Genomic DNA, 20,734 nt, shown 5'->3' with positions numbered 1-20,734 from the left:
TGATGACCATGGCTTCTGTAATTTCTGCGTCAGAATCCTTGGGAGTACCAGTATTTGCTCTTAAGAAGAAACAGGCCAATTCAATGTGAAGATGTCTGTGGATGTCCTGGGAGATACATATCCCTGCATGTATACTCCTGTATTGGTGGGTCATAAGGCTATCAATTAACAAATGTCCACACCTATTTTAACTGTGCCCTTTCCCCATGAAAGGTGGAAGTGGAAAGCACATTGCTAGATGGCAGGCCCCACACAATAGATTTAACATTAATGCACTGTTCCTGCACGAACACTGCAAGGACTCTGGGAAGCCTCTATATCCACTTTAAACCGTTTCTAGCAGTTCCTGCACCAGCTGTATGTGCGGCCCTCCATATCCTCTGCAAGCAATTTGGACCACCTGAAAGGGTGCTCTTGTATCAAGAATGATTTCTGCTCCCTGGTTATTGAAGACTATGAATATATATCTAGGAGTGAACTGAGTATGTCAGAAGGAATATGTTTAAATGTCAATGTCTTTTCCAGTAGTAAAGCAGTAACTGCAATAAAAAAAAAAAAAAAAAGAAAAAGCATATCTTCCCAAGGATAAAAGAAGAAAGAGTGAGACTGAAGGGTTGATGTCATGCTCTCCTCCTCTCTTTAAGGTTTGCCTGCTTTCCCCTCCTCACTCTTACTCCAAAGTCCTTTCAAGGAAGGTGTGATTACTCTTGTCATGTCTCCTCAGATTTTCAAAGCTCTCTATGCTGGGTGATGGCTTTGGCTGCTACCTGCATAGCCCTTGGGAAACAGCCCTTCTCCCATTGTGTGCATACTGTTCTCCTGCCTTGGTGAGGGTAGTTAGCTTGGGAGAAGGCAGATGATGAGATGCTACATTCAGCTCAATAGAAAGGGCAGGAGGATGTGAGTGGAACGCATTTGCTTGTTTGTTGAGGAGCTGCCGGGGAGCAAGGCAACGGGAAGGAACTTTCACAGGGACAATGTGAGCAGCAGCTGCAGCTCAAGACAGGGCAAAATTGATTAAAGGTAGGGAGGCAACAAGGAGAAGCAGAGCTGGCTGGTTTAGACCCTGGAGTTATGGAAATCAACCCCTTCATCATCTGGCTGAGTTTCTTCTCGTTCCTACATCTGGCTCACCAGCTGCTGCCTGGGAGCACAGTTTTGCAGCACTAGACAGGCAGATGGCTTCCAGCAAGCACTTTAGCAGCTCCCACCACCTCCCCAGAGCATCCTGTACCTCTGTCAGTCTGCTTTCCAGACACCCAAACTCCTGTCAGCCCTGCAAGGTACCCAGTGTCCTACTATAGTCTCCAAGACTGCTCCACTCTCTCATTTTATTTTATTTTTTTTTTTTACAGGGCCATCTGTGTGAAAACAGACACCGGTCAGCACATTTGTCTGACCAAGCCCTGTACCTGACCATCACAATTTTTTTCTATTTTTCTGATTAAACTCTACCTCTAACTATTTTTTTGTGTGATTCTTCTCATCACTGTGTGATGAGACTAGCTGGAGAGTAGGACAAGATTTCTGGACCAGCTACTGAAAACGCTCATTTTTGTGTCAGACACTAACAAACTTCAAGTTGAACTAGCTGGAGAGTAGCTCAAGAGGTTTAGGGGCTGGACACTGAAGGGACCAAAAATTTGAGCCTGCTACCAGAGAGACCTGTGAGTAAGATCTGGTAGCGAGCCCCAAGTCTGACCAGCCTGCAAGACAGAGTGGGATCAGGCCAGTTGTATCGTTCATTCTTATATGAGTGCTGGTTGCGCGTACGCAATGCCTGTACAAGAACTGCACTCCTTGTCTGTGTTTATCTCTAAATGATTGATCACGCCTGTAGTGGCAGACTGCGTAGACACTGAGAGAGGGTTGAAGTTGGGAGCCCTGGTAAAGGGGTTGCTGGTGCAGGTCATTGCAGGGAATGGTTACAAGATGTGGCTTTTCAGGTGTCTTCTGCAGAAGCAGGGCTGTGCACTCCTGTGGTTTCTCATATTTTGCAGCCCTGGCACCATAACGCAGAAACGTGAATGAACTGCTCGCTCTGAGTTATGCTTCCAGCCAAAGACCTCTCAAGTGCTCTTCAAGGAATAAGTGTATACCTCCAAAGCATGATTTCAAGGACACCGCCATGATTGTGTTGAATTCTGTGCTGTGTACATTAAAACAGTCATCTTTCACACACAGAGGCAGTACTGATGTTAACAACCCCTGATACTGCCAAAGGTTCCTTCTCCCTGAATTTTCTGAGCAGTGAAATAAATAGTGTCAACATGGCAGAAATATATGGAAAAAGTAGAAGATTAATCATTTTAAATGTTATAAAAAGTTCATCTGAACACTAAAAGGTTGAGTGAGATCAGGGGAGAGACAGCAAAATAAAGTAGTTCAGATGGCAGAGAAAAAGGGTCCTGGAAAAGAATGAGAGCAGACGAACGAGAAAGGAGCCACAGAGTCCAAAGTGTGAGCCAAAGTCTGGCAGCAGAAGGCAAGCAGGAAGACTTCCACAGCATCTATCCTTATATATTGCTTTAGAAACCTTCCAGGTTATTGTGAGGCCTCTAGATGGATCAAGAGCCTTCTGCTGCACACCTCAGAGGGTCTTGGGGAGCATGACCCACACTGGTTCAGGGACCAAGGAGCCCATGAGTACTGATGCACTTTAGAGCAGAACTCCCAATGGAGAGAATCCAGTTCTCCTGCACTAAAACCAGACTGAGAAGTGAGCCCCATGCTCAGTAAATATAGACTGTCAAGGCTTCAAAACCAAGCTCCTGCTCTGAACCAAGTTGCTAATGTAGGCACAACATAATGCGGTTTATACTTTCCCTCTAAAAGTAGTGGGGCCAATGTCTGTAAACCTTAAAGAATCATCACATCCACTGGAAAAAAAAACACAAAAACTTCTAAATAAAACTGTTTAAGGGCAAGAAGCTGCATATATTCTTTTGTCAGCAATGACTCACATCAACACCCCGAGCGAGTGGTACGTGGGCTACCATTGTGCCCGGCAAAAGAGAGATATTCAGGAGACAGACTTTCTCAGTGAGTTTCAAACCTCTTTACCTTTATCATCTGAGGATGGCTCCATGCATATTTTATCAGCTTGGTTATTAGTTTTTCTAGCTAAGTAAACATAACTTGCAAACTCCAACAAGACAATGAAAAAGAAAAAGAGAAATCAATCCTGTTTAAATATATTTTCTTGAAGTCATTACTTGGACATTGATTTTTAGTGAGAGCTTCCAGAACAGCAGGTTTCGACCTGCATATGCTTAACTGCTATGACTTAGAAAAGAGCAGGTGTAACTGAGGTACAGTATGAAATAATTGTCCCAATTTGTCTTGTTTAATGCCCAGATTTATGTCATTAAATGCAGTATATATAGTTTATAGAACGTGGTCTCTCAAAGTTTCATTGAAAGAGGTCGTGCATTCAGAAAAAAATTGGGACCTTGTTTTATACATGCTTATGTCCGAATACTAGAACTTACAGCTTAATAATATTAATAATAAAAAATTAAATTTATATGAGATTATTTAACATAAAGTTATTTGATATTTCAAAGAGCTTCAGAAGGTCTTCTCTTCAGAAGAATCATCTTTTCTATTCTGGATGCTTGTAAATAAATTTCAACTTTGAACTATACATTTTACTGAAATAAATGGTCTGGTTATAGTGTTTAAGGGAAACTTAAAACTTGTTTCCTTCAATGATATAAAAATCCTCACTTTTCATCCCTCCAAAAACAAAACCCCATCTTTCAGATACCATTAGAGCAATCTATAGGCAATAGTCAGGTTATCTTATGCTTCAGACATCTATTGTTTGTAAAAAGTATGTTTGTACTTGGAAATCATTGTATGTAACAAAAGAAAATAAAACTTTTAAATGAATAAGTAAACCAACCAACCAGAAAAGTGAAAAAATCACAATTCAGGCTAAGGGTAACTTTAATTACAATGTTCAAAAGGAGAAACAAAGACATATTTGAATCAGATGGCAAAAACCCTTCCAATACAATCCAAAACATTACCTGTTTCTCATAGGAAGACTTTTCCATCAGATGCATAGGAATGGTTCATAGCTGCACCATGGGAAGTTTAGACTGGATATTAGGAAGCATTTGTTTACTGAGAGGGTGGTCAAGCGTTGTAACAGACGTCCTAGAGAGGTGGTATTCCCCAAGCCTGTTTAAGAGGCATTTGAACAATGCCCTTAATAACATGCTTTCAATTTTGGTTAGTCCTGAAGTGGTCAGGCAGTTGGACTATATGATCGTTGTAAGTCACTTCCAACTGAAATTATTCTGTTCTGTTCTGTTCTGTTCTGTTCTATTCTATTCTATTCTATACCACATACTCCTAAATACAACTAAGCCAGAAACACTCAACTTTATTAGTTTCTTCTGTTAATGAGAATAACCTACCAAAAAATGGACCTTGAGTATCAATCAGGCCAAAATGGGTAAAAAACTCAGAAGTGTTTTAACTTGTGAAAGACACAGAGGGAAACATATAAGAATAACTGATGTCATCTACCTGGACTTGTGCAAAGTGTTTGACACTGTCCCACACAATGTCCTGGTCTCTAAATTGAAGAGACATGGATTTGACAAATGGACCACTCAGTGGATACAGAACTGGCTGGACGGTCGCACTCAAAGTGTTACAGTCAATGGCTCGATGTCCAAGTGGAGGGCAGTGACGAGTGGCGTTCCTCAGGGGTTGGTACTGGGACCTGTACTATTCAACATCTTTGTCAGCAACATGGACAGTGGGTCAAGTGCACCCTCAGCAAGTTTGCCAATGATACCAAGCTGTTTGGCGAGGTAGACACGCTGGATGGGAGGGATGCCATCCAGAGGGACGTGGACAGGCTGGAGAGGTGGACGCAAGCCAACCTCATGCAGTTCAACAAGGCCAAGTGCAAGGCCCTACGTTTGGGTCGGGGCAATCCCAAGCACAAACAGAGGCTTGGCAGGGAATGGCTGGAGAGCAGCCCTGGGGAGAAGGACCTGGGTGTGCTGATTGACGAGAAGCTCAACATGAGCCAGCAATGGGTGATTGTAGCCCAGAAGGCCAACTGTATCCTGGGCTGCATCAGAAGCAGTGTGTCCAGCAGGTCAAAGGAGGTGATTCTGCCCCTCTACTCCACTCTCGTGAGACCCCACCTGGAGTACTGCATCCAGCTCTGGAGTCCCCAACATAAGAAGGACATGGACCTGCTGGAGCACATTCAGACGAGGGCCACGAGGATGATCCAAGGGCTGGAGCACCTCCCCTATGAGGAGAGGCTGAGAGAGTTGGGGCTGTTCAGCCTGGAGAAGAGAAGGCTCCGAGGAGACCTTATTGTGGCCTTCCAGTACCTAAAGGGGGCCTACAGGAGAGCTGGGGAAGGACTTTTTACTAGGGTATGTAGTGATAGGACGAGGGGGAATGGCTTTAAACTGGAAGAGGGCAGGTTCAGATTAAACATTAGGAAGAAATTTTTCACTTTGAGGGTGGTGAGGCACTGTAACAGGTTGCCCAGAGAAGTTGTTGAGGCCCCATCCCTGGAGGTGTTCAAGGCTGGACATGGTCTTGGGCAACCTATTCTAGTGGGAGGTGTCCCTGCCTATGGCAGGGGGGTTGGAACTCGATGATCTTCAAGGTGCCTTCCAGCCTAAACCATTCTATGATTCTATGATAATATGCATACTTAATCTTGATGTGTCCTTGTTGTTAGAGAACTCAGTATTAATTTTATTTTAAAGCAGTTTATTTACATTGTCATAGAATCATAGAATGGTTTAGGTTGGAAAGGACCTTGAAGATCATGGAGTTCCAACCCCGCTGCCAACACTTCCAAATACTATATGTAAAAAATACCAAAAAACCCCAAGGATATTTTACTGACACCCAGGACTGTTTTTTTATTCCAAATGTTGTCATATTTAAGCTGAAAAAAAGAAAAAGTGTCATTAATTGTAAAAAATTAGTTTCTCAAGCAGGAATTAGTATTGTAACAAAATTAATGTTTGGTATTTGTTACATTTAATCTATAACCTGATTGCACATTTCATTTACAAATTCCTTTTCATTTGGAATACAGGAATTCAAATTCAGTTGGCAAGAAAAGGGCCTGGAAGAAGGAATATAACTGAAGGTAATTTAACTGAAAAAATTATAAAATGGGTAATATAACTGAAAAAGAGGCTGTGTTATAAATATATTTTAATAAAATATACTTACTATAATCCCTTAGCTTTTTAAAGTTAAGCAAATTTAAACAAAAGTTCATTTTCTCTATTCTTAGCTTCAAATTGACTCTCCACACTTATTCATTCGAATGAATGTGACTAATTCTTGGGAAAATCTGTTATTCATTGAAAGATGGCAATTATTATGAAATTTAAATGTTCAGAAATTTTGAATTCTCTGCTTTTCTGGTTTATGTGTTTGCTTTTGTTTACGGGCTGCATTAGGAATAGCCTTTTCAACATGTCAAGGAAGGTAATCCTTCCTTTCTACTCAGCAACGGTGAGACACCAGTGGGTCCAATTCTGGTATCCACAGTACAAGAAAGACATAGGCATGCTGAAGAGAGTCCACTGAAGGGCCACAAAGACAATTAAGGGACTGGAACATCTGACACATGAGGATAGGCTGCAAAGCCAGGGACTGTTCAATGTGGAGAACAGAAAGCTCAGGGAGATCTCATAAATGCACGTAAACACCTGATGTGAGGGAATGAAGACAGTGTCAATCTCTTCTCAGTGGTGGCCAGTGACAGAGCAAGAGTCAATGGACACAAATTAAAGCACATGAAAATTTATCTGAACACAACAAAGCACTATTTTACTATGACAGTGGTCAAACATGGGAACAGGTTGCCTGACTGGACATGATGCTGGGTGTCCTGCTCTAGCTGACCCTGCTTGAGCAGGAAGGTTGGAGTAGTTGTCCTCAAAAGTTCTCTTCTGTTATAGAGGATTCTGTGAAGCTGTGATTTTGTGATATATTTCCCTCCTTCTTGGAGAATATGCTAGTGCACTATTTGAAGGAAGTTCTTTAGGAATTTTTAAAAGAGAATTTTCAAATTTTAGTGAAGTCAGTAAGAACAGCTCAGCCAGTAATTAGTACTTAAAAAAAATCAATATTAATGTGTAAACAGCTACACAATTATGAACTGGATTTTAGTGAAAGCATATTCGGAATTATTTACAGATTTATGGTGATCAAAAGACAATAATTCATCCCTTCTGTAATTCAGCTAGATGTCAATTCAAGCAAAAAAGATTAGTTTATTTATTTTGTTTAGGAAAGCTATGATTTCTTATTCGGAAAAACAATACCTGTCAAGGTTTAATTTGTATATATTCACCCTCAATTTTCTGGTGTTTGAATGGTTATAATTGTAAGTGTTCAGAAGCACATTTAAGTAGGAAATTCAATGCCTCACAGATGTTTAGATGTCAGGGTTTTTTTCTTTTAGTTTGGGTTCGTGTTGTTTTGTTTTTTTTTTTCCTTTGGTTAAATACTTCAGTTATTGAGCTTTATTTCTGATATCCTGAGTTGGCAAAACTCTTATGTATGGTGTACTGAGTATATTGTTTGGTTAAAATTTACTTGTAAATCTTAAAGTTAAATGAATTCCAAATGATGCAAACAACAACTTTTCTATGATTCCACAGAAACCAATTTGGTTTTTCTATTACAATACTTGCCATAACACCAGCAACATGATTAGTATATTCCCAATTGAAATATAGTTATCAGCTAGAAGTGAATCGAGGTATATATTCCAGCCTAGTTTAACACAGTTACTGATTTTCAAGGACTATGAGCTAATCTCCAACTCATTAAAATATTGTAAAGCATGAGGAATAAATGAGCTTCATTTGAAGTATTCATCCATGAATTCTTAATTGCTTTAGCTTGCCTAAAGCCTGGCTGGTGTCTAACTGAGCTTAAGAACAGGCTTTTAACAAGATCTATCAGCCAGCGCTAATTTTTGACTGTCTTCATTCCACAGGTCTGGAAATTTCACTGAGAGATACTTGACTCCCTTCCCAACTGCTGATCAGCTGTGTCATGAAACAGGTTGATGTATCACAAATAGGAGAAAGGGAATAAGCATCTTATGAGCAGTAGAAGCGTACAACCAAGAAGAGTATTTCAACAGCAGAGCCTGTTATATTGGGAAGCTAATTTCAGGTCCAAGATATAAAAGGTGCGTAGCAGTAGATGAGTGCAAAAGGGTACAGTGGCTCGGAGAATGATCATTTCTGTATTTTGGATAGGAAAATACAGATTTCTCTTTTCAGCTGGAGAGCTTCTAGCATCGTGCAATGTCAGCATGCAGAAAAAAAGGATTTTTGGTATCAAGGATTCTACTTTAACATTTTCTGATTTTCATAGGATCTGGGTTTGATTACAGTTCAGATCAGAAAGCCAAATTAAATCAACACAGTAAATAGTGAACTGGGTGTGAACAGCAGGTTTCTGAGTCCTTGAGATTATGAGGAAAAAAAAGTTAGAATTGACCAGAAATTACAGATACTGATAAAATTTAAAACCAAAAGTAAACTGTGCAAATTTTGAGCATTTATTTTCAATGAAAAGAAACCCTGCATTCTTCCAAGTCTACAGATGATATAACCACTGTCTACAACCACTGTCATTTACTGTGGTTTTGAGTCTGTTGTGGCTTGCAGAAAGCAATATTAGATTCTAATATTACTGATCCCTTTCCTACCCTGCAGATGAAACCTAGTCCCTCTGAAGTTAGTGATAAAACTCCTTTTGATTTTCTCCATATTTCAAAACCTATCCTACTGAAACTGAGAAATGATAACTAGAAAACAAGCTGCTTAACTGGTAACTGTTTCCTCAAAGGTATTACACTGTTCCCTTATACCTGCTCCAATTTATTTCTTAGGCAATATTATGTTCTCAGCTGACAATTGGATAAAAACAGTCAGCTTGTGAAGTTTCTTTCCTTCCCTCCTCAGTTACTGGTACGTTCAGAGTCGTCTTCAAACTGTAAGGAATATGGCAGGTTTCTGTTTTCTGTGCCTTGGAAGGAGTTTAACATCTCTAAAGTGCAAAGCTCTGCACAGCTGGAGACCGAACTCCACTGCTTTAGTTAATAAAAGGCACAAAGCAGTGTTTCTTGGAAATACTGGCTTCTCAGCCAGGACACATTAAGTGCAGTGTCCAAACAAACTGTGAGTGGGTTTTAAGTAGGTGAAATCTTATCACAGATTAGCATTGAGCCACTTTCAGTGTCTTTCCTGTTACCTAAATTTTATTTTTTTTATTAAGCATGTGTACCCTTAATGCATATACAACCTAGGGTAAATTAACTGAGCTCAGTGGACAACACAATCTGAAAGAACATGATCCAGATTAATGTCTTCATTGGTATAAGCAGCTTGTCCTCAAGGTAAGCAAGTTTATGTGAAGCAAATATGCACTAATTGTTTCATAAGGAAGGCATCATTGCCATGCTTACATTTTCTTCATTTATTCAGCATGATTTCATGAGGAGCAGTTTTAACGAGGAAGTTCAAGTTGTCACTTTTGTTCAAGTGGTCTTTTCTGCCTCAGTAGTATGCTACACCATCAGAAGAGTAAAGAATATTCCAACCCAGGGTTAAAGTGTTGGAAGAGGTAGATGTACAACTGATACTAATGTATTCCATACATGTTGGAAGTGCTGTTCAGGAGATCCTTATGCTAACCACATTCTGTAAATTATAGTGTTACATTCTTAATCACAAAAATTATCCCATAGTGCAGCGCACTCTGGTGGGTTGACCTTGGCTGGCTTCCAGGTGCCCGTCAAGCCACTCTCTCACTCCCCATCCTTGGTGGGAGAGGGGGAGAAAATAAGGTGAAAAACTCATGGGTTGAGATAAAGGCAGTTTAATAAAGAAAAGCCCAGGCTGCATGAAGAAGAAAGAAAAGCAAAAAGATTTATTTGCTACATCCCATCGGCAGGTTGTCCAGTCACTTCTCGGGAAGTAGCTCAATATGCATAGCAGTTGCTTCGGAACACAAATGCCTCAACAATGAATGCACCCACCCCACTCCACCTGTTCTCCTCATTTCTTTTAGCTTTTATTGCTGATCATGATGTCACATGGTATGGAATATCCCTTTGGTCATTTTGGGTCAGCTGTCCTGGCTGTGTCCCCTCCCAACCTCTTGTCCACCCACAGCCTACAGGCCTTTGGGAAGGAGTGGAGTTGGAGGGACAGCCTTGATGCTGTGCAAGCACTGCTCAGCAGCAGCCAAAACATTGGTGTGTTATCAGCATCATTCTAGCTACAAATGCAAAGCACAGCACTGTGAGGGCTGCTATGGGGAAAGTTAACTCCATCCCAGCCAAATCCAATACACTCACATTGCTTCTATTCATTCCTGCAAATATTGTTTTTTGAACTGCATTTTTTCTCTTTATTTTCCTTATTTCCTGCTGTGCTATGTTGGATCCAGAAAATTAGTAAAATCTGCCCTCTCTGAAAGAGCTGAAACCTGTCTATTTTCCCTGTTGAGAAACTCTGCCCTTAGGAAACAGGAGAGTTGTTTTCAGAAATCAGAACTGTGATTTAACATTACATGTCAAAGATGAAATTGTAGGGTATTGATAAGAGGGAATAAAAAAGATCTTTGGACTGCATACAAGATGTTCTTCAAATGTCCTGGATCCTCTAGAGCCTCTAAAATTACATAAAATGACTGTGGCTAAAAGCTGAATTTACCCACTTTTGGAAAGAAGACTTTTCTGACATTGTTCTTAATTCTTATTCTATGTGAGTCTTCTGGTAGGAGTTGTCATGTTTAATTGTTGTTTTTGCTATTGTTTTCTCATTATTAATATCTCCATCTTAATTTCTGGTTGCTGAAAGGAACTTTCATCACATTGTATTTTGGCCATAGTAAAACATTCTTTAACAGCATCTGTCATCAGCTCTGAAACAAGTAATCCTTGAAATATGCTTTAGCACATCTTCAGATGAGCTTCTGCTGTGCATAATGAATTACAGACTGAATACTAGTTGCGCACAGTTTTAGTCATGACACTGAGACCTCTTGTATTCCACACCCTGTATATTTTCAGGTTTTCCTTCACCTCTTGGTTTGCTTGTTATCTTTGCAAAAGAAATGGTTTCCTCAAGGAAAAGCACCCGATGCTGCTGGACTTGGTAACATATTTTTAACGATAAGATTTTCTGTACCTTCTTGCTGAACAAAAATACACTTCATGTCAATAATTGTTATGGCTTTATTATTATTATTAGATATGCTGAATCCCTCATGTTTCAAAAAATCCATTGGGATAAAATAATTATAGACTAAAATTAGATAAGTATTGAGTGATGGAAATGACTAGCAAATCAGTTAGAAAATAATAGATATAAGGGAGATGTTAAGACCCTAGCAGTTCTGTGATATTGATTGGGAGATGGGCAATGTTTCTTTTTTCTTCTTCTTTTGGAATATAAGTGAGTTTGGGGGTTTTCTCTGTGGTTTTACACACTTACAGTCTAATAGCTATGACAGTTTGTTAGGGTCTTTTACTACTTGAATTATTTCTGTTCTGGAGATGAAGAACAAGCGTCAGTGAAATGGAGTAAGTATTTGCACAGCAGGAGCAGAAAATTGCCTAAAGCTGTGCCAGTTCCAGCTGTGAGAAGACAGCATCTGCTTGGCTCAGCAAGTAGTGTTAGATCAGTATGTAGATAAAAATTCTTTAAAGAACAAGACTTGGAAATTTGTATGGGGTAAGGACCAACTGAGCTTGATGGTTAGGAATATCTGGTGTCCTCACTTTGGAACTGGCTAACACTTTTGAAGGACAGCAAATCAAACATTTTTTTTAAAAGTATCAGTATCTAACCTGTTGTGTGCATTATGAACTTCTCCATCTGCACCTTATGCCACAGAAACTTAGTTTTGATTGCCTCCTTTTTTTAGAAAGCGACTCTGATGACATCTGATCTATGTTTCGGTTCTCTGAACTTAAATATTCACAAACTGGTGTTAATACAAAGTTGCTAACAGCAAAACAGAATTACTTTTGCTACAAGTTGATGGTTCATAACTCTTAACCCATATAGAAACTGAATGTTGCTTCAACAAATATAACTCATTATGGTGTTCTGAAGAATACGTGAGTTTGATATTTGCAGTCATTTCATTTATTAAATGGTTTACATGTCCAATGTATTCAGTAGAGGAAAGAAAATTGTCCTAAAAAGACTGTTGGAAGACACAATTATTAGTGAAAATTGACTCTGGGATCGAAGGACTTTTAATAAACCCATTCCTCAGTACAAATTGTTGAGATAGTTAATACTGACATATTAGACAGGGCTGCTTTTCGAACACATTTCCTGTCTGCATGTGGAACACAATTAATCCAGCTCACCAGTTTAAATCAGTGCAGAAAATCCATGCAAAATACCTTCTAGTTTGGCACCCAATAAGGTCGTACCTGGTAAAAAAATAAATAAATAAATGTGCAGCTCTATGAAGGAAAGAGCAGCTAACTTTAAAATGGCATGAATGATTGCTTTGTTAGAGATGACACTCAAAGGCAATGCCGGCTCACTGAAGATGAGCCAACAAGACATTTATTTCATTCTAGTTTTGAACGAGGATAACTCAAGCGCAGCAGAGAATTGGTGTGAATGGAGGAATCCAGCAGGTGATGCTGGCACACAGAATCAGGGTTGCTGCCACATGCTTGCCCAAAAGTCACCTTCAAGGCAGGAGTGAAAACAAATATAGAAGCAATTAGAAAACATATATACAGGATTAGTCAGCTTCCTTAATCTTCTAAATGGCAACTGGCAACAGTAAAATGAAAAGGCGGAGGAAGAGATTTAAATAGAATAAAAAGAAACCCATTCAAAATGGAGGGAAAGTAGAGTCAAAGTCTTAATAAATTCAAAGTTTTAATTTAGTTACGTGATTTTATATGATTTATCAGAAATTATGTCTGTTGGTACTTATTTAGCACCTGTTACAAAAGTAGGTGAGCACTGATGCATGAAATTTTCATGCCCCTGAAGTCCAAGCCCGTGGTCCCCAACCCGCGGCTGAAACTCAATATGCTGCTTGCAAGACTCTCATACTGCTCACAGTCTTATGTTTCGCTTCCTACTCCACTTCTTTCTTTGGTTTGTTGAGAAGCACAAAGCATGATGTACAACTGTCACACTGGTTCCCTACAGGTGCCACTGGGTAAGAAAAGGTGACGATTTCTCAGTAAGCTTCCTGACATGTCTGAATTTGTTAATAACCCTAATTCATTTATCCTTCAAGATTAATATGGAAGACATTTAAAATCAGATGCCTGTAAACTGACTTTGAGATACACTGGCAATATTATGACTCTAATACTGTCATGAGGCATACAATTTTTTTTTTCCTAGACCTCGTGAATAATTCACTATAGAAAGTTTTCAACATACTTCACTATTTTTCCAGTTTAAAATTGAGCCTGGTTTTTAATGACCTGATGATTCATTCCTGTGGGCAAATTCTTGATCTGTATTTTATGACCAATTTTCAATATCTCACCTTTTGAAAGCTAACTTCTTTTGAATAGGCATATGAATTTTTAAAAGAGAGAGAGAAATACATATTTTTTGTGTGGAGACTGAGCTGTTAGATCTTTCCAGAGCAGACTTTCATGTTCAAACCTCTCATAACAAGTAGCTGAAAGAAAAACTCCCATTTGCCCAAGAATAAGATAAAACATGAGGTTATTAGGCCGTGTAAAGTCAGAGTGTTTCTGTTCATGCTGAACAGCAAAGTACGCATTTATAGGAAACCATATAGGCAAAGGCGAAGTGTGTATAGAGCTAAGAATTCTTCAGGATTCAACAATGGCCGAGTATGAATTTTCAACGCCTTTTTAAAACACCTATTTTCTATCCAGATCAAATTTTAGGAAATTAATTCTGAAAATTCTCAAATAATCATATAATTATTTTTCTTCCTTGACACTGTTTTAAATTTACACTTTGGGGTTTTTTTGTCTAGCAGAGCTAAACTCTGCTAGTTAGCAACTTTTTCTCCCTACATCACATTTCTGAGGCCACATTTAAGTAATAAGTGAAGCTATTTTTTCATACAGATTCTCTTTACTTCCATTCTCCCTCAACGTTGCACATATTATCGTCTTCAAACACATGTAAAACAGTATATTGCAAAGAAAAGAAATCCAGCTAAACTGTTACAGTCATTTACTTTGAGACACCACAATTCTCAAAGAAGTGAAGATAATCAACCTTTGACTTGCAGACCAGATAGAGGAATCATCTATGTTTGGTGACCCGTGGTATCAGCTGCATACCGTTGGATGCTGTTGGTCAGTTGGTATTATTTGAGCTCAGTATATTGAATAACAGTCAGGCACACACACGTGAAGGACAATTGCCTAGAATTATAAGAGGTGACCTAAGTAGTTGAAGTGAAGTGCCCACCCATCACTTCCCTGTCCAGTAATGCCTTTGCCTTCCCTCTATAGAATAAGAGAGACAAACCAAAACCAAAACCAAAACCAAACCAAAAAAACCCCACAGATTAAATAGATGATTTTTTTTTTTTTTAATTAGCAATAAGACATTTTTAACTCTGAAGTGCTGAATCCTAAATAATCATCTCTGGGGTATTTAACACTATACTGCATGTCCTGAATGGAAACTTTCTTAGGATGATCTACCTGGTATTTATTTTCAGTACGTCTCACTTCTGGGGACTGGAAAAAAAACAGGACTACTTATACTAAATATTTTATATTTCCTCAGCCAGAAATATGTTATTTCAAGTATTCACAGCCTTTCAAAGCTTGTCTGATTGTGTGAAGGGAATGCCAATTGATTTTCTATAGGAATAGTGTCCAAAAACCACGAATCAATAACAGACGCATTTTCAGCTTCAGCACAAACACAAGAGATTGCATGAACACAAAGACTGATCTGTTCTTTTTCTTTTCATTAAACATGTTCCTCTAGGTCACTTCTAGGAAAACTAATGCGGAGGCACCTCTTGATGTTTCTGATAGTGGGACTGTAAAGTGAATAAAATGAGGATTTTAGTCTTCACATCCATAAATCTGGTGTATCTGAAGAGCACTGTGTTCAATTCTAAAACTTCAAAAAATAAAATACTCCCATGTTTCTTCACTCAAAGTGTACTTATGTAGCAGAAATGAATAAAAAAAAAGAGCGGTGATCTTCAATAACTTTGATACAGATTTACTCTATGTCAGTTCCTCAAGAAATTTAGAAGAAAAATGACAACGAGTAGCATACCATCGTTTTATCCTGTTAAAAATTATTTATGGTTAGTTTTCTTAACCTAGGAATCAAAATATTCTTCCCCTACAACATGTTTTTTCTTCAACTAAAGTAAACTTATATGACATACAAGTAGCCCATGAAAAAATTTTGGGTCTTTTTCTCTCACTGACCTGCCCACAAGCAGAATGAGCTGTTTGGCCCCATAGGCAGGCAAAGTGGATATATATTTTGAACTTGTCTCAAGTCAGATACATTGTGTTTTCCTCCAGATGTGCTAAGAAATCCTTCTATACCTCCTTTTCCCACTTAGCCTGCTGTGTACAGTACATAAGGTTAAGAGAAAACATTTCCTTTTTCTTCTTTTTTTAGTATCTTTCACTCCTTTAGCACTGTTATTTAAAAGTAATACTACGATTGAAGTGCAATAGTCTCACAATCTTCCCTAACAACTTTGTTACCCCTGCCATAATCAATATGCCAAACAAAATTAACTTTACAGACTTGTCAGTTTATGTTGTCTGTAATTCAGTTGTAATTGTAATGCAAACTACAGCTATCCAGATTCAGAATCCTGTTGCCAGAATCACTGGCTTTATCATAGATATATGTACTATCTGCAGCAGTGCTGTATATTAAAAAGTACTATAAATTAAATTGGATTTCAAAATAGAACAGCCACTAGACCTAACTGTAGCACCAGACAGAACTGTAGCACCATTTTTCTATTTTATTGCCCTCCTTTTCAATGCCAGGAACTTTATTTCACATGGGAAAAATGTATTTTCCCCTTCTGCCTCAGTCACGTATATTGAATTTGTTTTTGAAGTTAGTAGCTTGATAATCACAATTCACTTCAAGTATATGTGCATGCTATTCTCACATTTCATACCAGTTTAAATATGTCTCTGCAGCTACGAATATGGATAAAAAGATGTAAATCCCCTCTGCTCCTGGATCTTACAGTGAGCCTATTCGGGCAGTTTAATATTCTCTTGAATTCCATGAAAGTGTGTATGTCTGTTCATAAAATCTGTTAACTTTTTTGAAAAATTAGACTTAGTGCCAAAATTGTAGTTACAAATTGGTGAAATTAGCTTCCTGTCTGAGGTTGTGACAGAATCCACTCCCATTTTGAAAGGCTCAACCTGAGCGTAGATATGCCTTTAACCTAGGACAATTTTGCTTCTTTACATCGCTTGGAAAAGAAGTCAGTCCTTTTGTGACAGAGGGCTATCTGCCTTCTACTGCCTTACTTCCTCTTTTCCCCCATCTCCTCTCCTATATGCAGGCAAAAATGAAGGACGTCCAGACATTTTTTGATGTGCCTGGATAAATCTTGTCCCAGGAGCTGTCAGGCAACAGAGGGTTTCTCAGTGCACTTTCAGTAATAATGTCCCCAGCATTTTTTAATGCTGAATAGCTCAACCTCATTTAAATGGTATTTTAATCCAAACTATTTTGCATAATGTCACTGAATCACATGCCAAATGTTTCTTGTTCATGCGACCAACTAATTACATGCAGACAACGAACATCCAGATTCAGAAATAAGCATTGTGCATAAGTAAAAAGCCAGTACTTACTACTTTCAATCACTGTGACGAATTTTGCATTTAATGTTGTATACATGCTTAGAAGAATACATTCCAACACCAATATTTTTTTTAAGCTATTTATATGCTAAATGTTTCTCAGGCTGAGAAATTATTAGTTGAGTGGGTCATTCTTTTTCCCAGAAGCCACCTGCAGGTAAATATACAAAGACACGCTCTATTAAGCATATATCCTGTGTTGATGTTCCATAATTCAAAGTTATTGAATCATGATGATTGAAATGACACTATGCTGATACCAATAACAGTAGAAAAAGATAAAAATCCCTGTCAAAGGAAATAGAATTTTAATCTGGTTTTGGCCTGGTTTCATAAGAGAAATGTGTTTGTGCTATCATGCTGTTTGTCCGCAACCCAGCTGTAATAGTTTAAGTAATTTTTGGTTACATTCAGCCAAATTATTCTTTCAAAGATTGGCAGTTAGGTGGAGGAAAGATGTTAAATTATCCAAGAAAAAGAAGGCAGAGCTCAGTCATGACTTGTTCAACCTGATAGCAGGTGGCCAGAGAACTGCTGTTGACCTGCTGGTGACAGAGCTCTAAGGCAGCAAGACTGAGCTCCCTGTTGTCCAGTTAGGGCATCTTACAAGATCTGTACAAAAGAGAAGCTTGGAAAACTGGGGCACATTGGACATATATCTGACAGAAATGAAGCTTTTCCTGGTCCAGCAGTGACTTGAAGATCTGGGAGGGTTGAAAATACCAAAAATTTCTTCAGTTGAATCAATCCTGGATTTTTAACGTGCAGTTACACTTGAAATGCTGCAAAAAACTTTGTTTAGCATTAGATTTCCTTTTAGACCTCTGAACACACTCAACTGAAGTGTTTAATTAAGACTTGCAAGAGTTAGGCTATAAGGGTACAAAAATACCTGTAAAAAGGTTTAAATTATTTTCTAAAGAGTTTTCTTTAATCTTCATTTTGGATTAGAGAAAGAAACTTGCAAAGATTGTGGTTATCAGTGAGACAAAAATGTTATTTGGTTCACATAGCTAACGATTCCCAAAGTGTTTGCTTTTCACTGCAAATTTATCTATTTAATAATCTTGTGACTCCACTGATCACAGAATCACAGAATAGAATCATAGAATAGTTTAGGTTGGAAGGGAGCTTCAAAGGTCATCTAATCCAACCCCCCCTGCAATGAGCAACGACAGCTTCAGCTAGATCAGGTTGCTCAGTGCCCCATCCAACCTGAGCCTGAATGTTTCCAGGGATGGCACATCTAACACCTCTCTGGGCAACCTGTTCCTGCGTTTCACCACCCTCATTGTAAAGAATTTCTTCCTTCTATCTAGTCTAAATCTTCCCTCTTTTAGATTAAAACCATTACCCCTTGTCCTATCGCAACAGGCCCTGCTAAAAAGTTTGTCCCCATCTTTCTTATAAGACCCCTTTAAGTACTGAAAGACCACAATAAGGTTTCCCTGGAGCCTTCTCTTCTCCAGGCCAAACAACCCCAACTCTCTCAGCCTGTCTTCAGAGGAGAAGTGCTCCAGCTCTCTCATCATCTTCGTGGCCCTACTCTGGACTCGCTCCAACAGGTCCATATCCTTCTTGTGCTGAGAACTCCAAAGCTGGACACAGTACTCCAGGTGGGGTCTCACCAGAGCAGAGTAGAGCGGCAGAATCCCCTCCCTCGACCTCTCGCCACACTTCTGATGCAGCACAGGATACGGTTGGCTTTCTGGGATGCGACCGTACATTGACAGCTCACGTCCAGCTTTTCATCCACCAGAACCCCCAAGTCCTTCTCGGTAGGGCTGCTGTCAATCCCTTCATCTCCCAGCCTGCATCGATACTGTGGGTTGCCCCAACGCTGGTGCAGGACCCTGCACTTGTCCTTGTTGAGCTTCATGAAGTTCACATGGGCCCACCTCTCAAGCCTCTCCAGGTCCCTCTGGATAGCATCTTTTCTCTCAGGCGTGTCACGTGCACCACTCAGCTTGGTGTCATCTGCAAACTTGCTGTGGGTGCACTAGATCCCACTGTCTATGTCATTGATGAAGATATCAAACACTGCTGATCCCAATACGGACCCCTGAGGGACACCACTTGTCACTGATCTCCATCTGGACATTAAGTAGTTGACCACTACCCTCTGGATGTTACCATCCAACCAATTCTTCATCCACCAGTCTACCCATCAAATCCATCCCTCTTCAATTTAGAGAGGAGGATGTTGTGGGGGACTGTGTTAATGGCCTTACAGAAGTGCAGATAGACAGCATCCATAGCTCCCACTCCATCATGTACTCACTGCACCACAGAAGGCCACTACGTTGGTCAGGCAGGACTTGCCCTTGGTGTAGCCATGCTGGCTGTCTTGAATCACCTCCCTGTCCTCCATTCGCATTAGCATAGCTTCAAGGAGGATCTGTTCCATGATCTTCCCAGGCACAGAGGTGAGGCTGACAGGTCGGTAGTTCCCAGGGTCCTCCTTTCTACCTCTTTTGATGTTTCCCTTTCTCCAGTTACTGGACGTGTCACCTGACTGACGTGACTTTTTAAATATCATGGAGAGTGGCTTAGCAACTGCATCAGCCAATTCCTTCAGGACTCTGGGATGCATCTTGTCCCATAGACTCCTGTATGTTCAGGTTCCTCAGGTGGTCACAAGCCTGATCTTCTCTTACAGTGGGAGGGCCCTTGCTAGCATCCCATCACTCTAATCTTGGTGTGTCATCCCACAGCTTATCACAATTAAGGTTGATATTAACCCCCTTCCCCTTCAAGCCTAGTTTAAAGATCTGTCAATAAGCCGCACTAGCTTGTGAGCAAAGACCCTCTTCCCCCTTTTAGAAAGGTGAATCCCATCTGAGACTAGCAAGCCTGCTGTCGTGTAGGCCATCTCATTATCAAAAAAAAAAAAAAATTGTGGTGGTGACACCAGCCACAGAGCCATGTATTAATAGACTGGGCTCATCTGTTTCTTCCAGTGTTGCTGCCCGCAACTCGAAGGAGAGAGGAAAAAATAATCTGTGCTCCAGATTCCCTTACCAGCCATCCTAAGGCCCTGAAGTCTCTTTTTATTGCCCTTGGACTATGTGTTGCAGCTTCATCACCACCAACATGGAAGAGCAGTAATGGTTAGTATTCTGAGAGCCATACCAGGCTAGCAAGTTTCCTAGTGATGTCCTTAACCCAGGCCCCAGTAAGGCAGCAGACTTCCCTAACAGGAAGGTCTGTCTGGCATATTGGACCCTCTGTTCCCTTCAGAAGGGGGTCACCTACAATTATAACCCACCTTTTCTTCCTCGTGGAGGCGGTTGTGATATGGGGGTAGGCCTTTCTGACCTTGGCAGCACCTCTGGTAAAGCTGAACCATCACCCACATCATCCATTGACTGGCCTTCCACATCCAGAGCCTCATACCTGTTCTACAGAGGCACCTTGGAAGGTGGGGTAGGGAAGGAGAAGGGGTCACCTGCTGCCCTGAGTGTGGCCTTGCCTCCATTCACTCCTCTTTTTTAAGCTACTGCCTTCAGCCTGGTGGGAGGAGGACACAGGATCACCTTGATGATGTTTTTTTTTTCTGGTGGCTGTTCCGGTTTCTGCCTCAGTAACAGCAGAACGTGGTTCCAATAAGACAACATTCATTCTGACAACACAGCATTGCATCTTCTTTTCATTCTAAATAAGACTTCTTAAAATACAATTGTAAATGCAAAATTATTCTGAAAATAACTCAGATTTTAGAAAATGTACTTTAAGTGGAATGTTTCCCCATAACTTTCAGTAGGAATTCCAGAAAATCTTATTCAGGATAATTTACGCACATAGCCATTTGAGAGACAGCAATTTTAGGATGACTGCGAT

Source organism: Vanellus vanellus, assembly GCF_965231255.1.
Source record: "Vanellus vanellus genome assembly, chromosome: 3".
In the NCBI taxonomy this organism is placed as follows: Eukaryota; Metazoa; Chordata; class Aves; order Charadriiformes; family Charadriidae; genus Vanellus; species Vanellus vanellus.
This window is presented reverse-complemented; position numbering follows the sequence as displayed.